The 2,635-nt window shown below is 49.3% G+C and overlaps 1 long non-coding RNA gene across 1 annotated transcript in view; it reads left to right on the top strand.

Moving 5' to 3' along the window:
• Positions 1-1,086: 1,086 nt before the first annotated feature.
• The window catches only part of LOC306829744, a 3,936-nt gene continuing 2,387 nt past the window's right edge, over positions 1,087-2,635 (top strand). The window contains exons 1-2 of the long non-coding RNA XR_013779900.1: positions 1,087-1,157; positions 2,229-2,271. This is a non-coding gene — a long non-coding RNA (uncharacterized lncRNA). The remainder of the gene's footprint in view (positions 1,158-2,228; positions 2,272-2,635) is intronic.

Here is a 2,635-nt window from a genome sequence, read left to right as displayed (position 1 = left end):
GTCTCCTAACACCTTTCACTAAGTCCTTTATGAAGTCTCCTAACACCTTTCCTTATCCCTGTGACGTTTTCATGGAGTTAAGGTAAAGTGGAGAGTGAAAGTAGAGAGGAGGGACAATCTGAATGCACCCAGAGACTAAAGAGACACAGGTGAGACGAATCAGACAGGTGAGGACAATCAGGGTCACCAAGACAGGATGGAAAGACAGAGAGGCAGGAAACACTGAAGACTGAACTAAGAAACACACGAGAGGCAACACTAATGACTAAAACAGAACCCCAAACAGTGAAATAGAAACAGGAAGGGAGGAGAAGAAACAGGCTGAATATGAAAGTGAATAAAGGAAGGAGAGTCAGGGACTGCTGAAAGCTCGTCTCTCTCTCCTCCCTCCTTTATTCTCCTTCTCCTTTCATTGCTAACAAATTGAGCTGTGCAGGAGAAGGATAGGGAGACTGATGGCTTCCTTATCTCCACTTCATACACCCAAATAAACCGGCAGAGAAAAAACTCCCAATTCATCCTTTTTAGTTATGATTTATTAGATCCATTTGTCCGGTGTGGAGAGTGTGGAGGAAAAGAGCACTTTATGTATGGATTGGCCTGCCTCCCGGGTAAACACACACACACACACACACACACACATACACACACACACACAGAGAGAGACAAACAGATTCAGCGATGCAGGTCTGCAGAAATTGCCTGAGTTGATTTTATTTTTTTGTTCATTTTTTATCTGTTTGGGAGGAAGGTGACCTGTTGATGGCTAATCTGTTGCTCGAGGTCGCTGCTGTTTGCGAGCAGCACGGAGGAAGCTCTCAGGATTGTATCTATAAAGAATCAACACTGCTGCATGTTTAGGGCCACACTTGAACTCATATTGATGTTTTAATTATTGTTGAGTAATTTGATACAAACATTCATGCTTTGCAGTTTAGACCGTCGATGATCCTCTGACTCTTCAAGGCCGCCACATGCGACTCATTACATCAAGTAATCCGTCATCTCCTTCAATGTTATCAAAATAATCAGTTCCTGAATTACTGTTTGTGTTTGTCTCCTACGTGTGAGCAGGTCGTCGTGTACCAGGAAGCGGTGGAGCAGAGAGGACAGGGTTTATTGACCTGCGTGAAGATGCAAAAGGCTTCTAAGATCTGGTAACGTCTAAAGGCTCACATCTGTGTCCTTTACAGAGAGATGGAAAAAAACTATCTGCCCCCCCTCTGTGCTCCCTCGAAGGCCACGCCCCATGTGCTCCCTCTAAGGCCACGCCCCTCCCCCTCTGTGCTCCCTCGAAGGCCACGCCCCATGTGCTCCCTCTAAGGCCACGCCCCCTCCCCCCTCTGTGCTCCCTCTAAAGCCACACCCCTCCCCCTCTGTGCTCCCTATAAGACCACACCCCCTCCCCCTATGTACTCCCTCTAAGGCCACGCCCCCTCCCCCCCTCTGTGCTCCCTCTAAGGCCATGCCCCTCCCCCTTCTGTGCTCCCTCTAAGGCCGCGCCCCCTGTGCTTCCTCTAAGGCCACGAGGGCCAGAGAAACAGGGAGGCTGTGATTGGTTCATCAGAGAGCAGGGAGACAGGGAGGCTGTGATTGGTTCATCAGAGAGCAGGGAGACAGGGAGGCTGTGATTGGTTCATCAGAGAGCAGGGAGACAGGGAGGCCTGTGATTGGTTCATCAGATTGGTACCTCGTGGCAGACATTGGTTGAAGTTTTTACAGACTTACAAACTGATACAGATGATGGATTTCCTTTGTTCCTTTTTCAGAGAACCTGAGTTATTAATTTCTGTCAGGACCTAAAAACAGGTCCTGGAGGAAATGAGCGACCCTGCTTAAAGTCTGTACTTTTATAAAGTTAATTTTTAAAGTAAACTTACCAAACACTGCCCTCATGTCAACAATCTCAAAGCCTCCCTGATCTCTTGACCTATGACCTTCCAGTGTTACTAAACCTGAGGCAGACTTTAAAGGGGCTGGATCAGGACCAGGAGGTTCAACCTGCAGCGGGTACACAGGCTGTAAAGTCTGCAACATGATCCCTCATGGATCAAAGTGTGCCCACTATGTACTGAGGTGGATGAGGCGGCTCATTAAAGCTCCACAGAGAGTGAGTGTGAGCACGCTGGGTGGACGTTGTGTGTGGCTGCAGCTGCTCTGATGTCACACTGAGCCTTAAATATATCTGTGATGTTTCTGTGTCAGACGTGTTTGTGTTTTCTCTGCAGGACGGATCATCTGTGCACGTCTGAACCTCAGCTGTGAGCCGGGGTCAGTGTTGAGTCACACGCACACGCACACACGCACACACGCACGCACGCATGCCCACACACACGCACACGCACACACGCACACACACACACACACACACACACGCACACACGCACGCACACACACACACACACGCACACACGCACGCACACACACACACACACGCACGCACACACACACACACACACACACACACACACACACACACACACACACGCACACACGCACGCACGCATGCCCACACACACGCACACGCACACACACACACACATACAGTGCTCAGCTGCTGGCGGTGACCTGATGGAAATTCTTTTCATTCATGCATGAAGCCCGGAAAACCACCAACCACCTTCATTTGTGTTTG

This window comes from Symphodus melops, assembly GCF_947650265.1.
Source record: "Symphodus melops genome assembly, chromosome: 9".
Classification (NCBI taxonomy): domain Eukaryota; kingdom Metazoa; phylum Chordata; class Actinopteri; order Labriformes; family Labridae; genus Symphodus; species Symphodus melops.
Note: the sequence above shows the minus strand (reverse complement) of the source record. Positions and strands in the feature narration are given on the sequence as shown.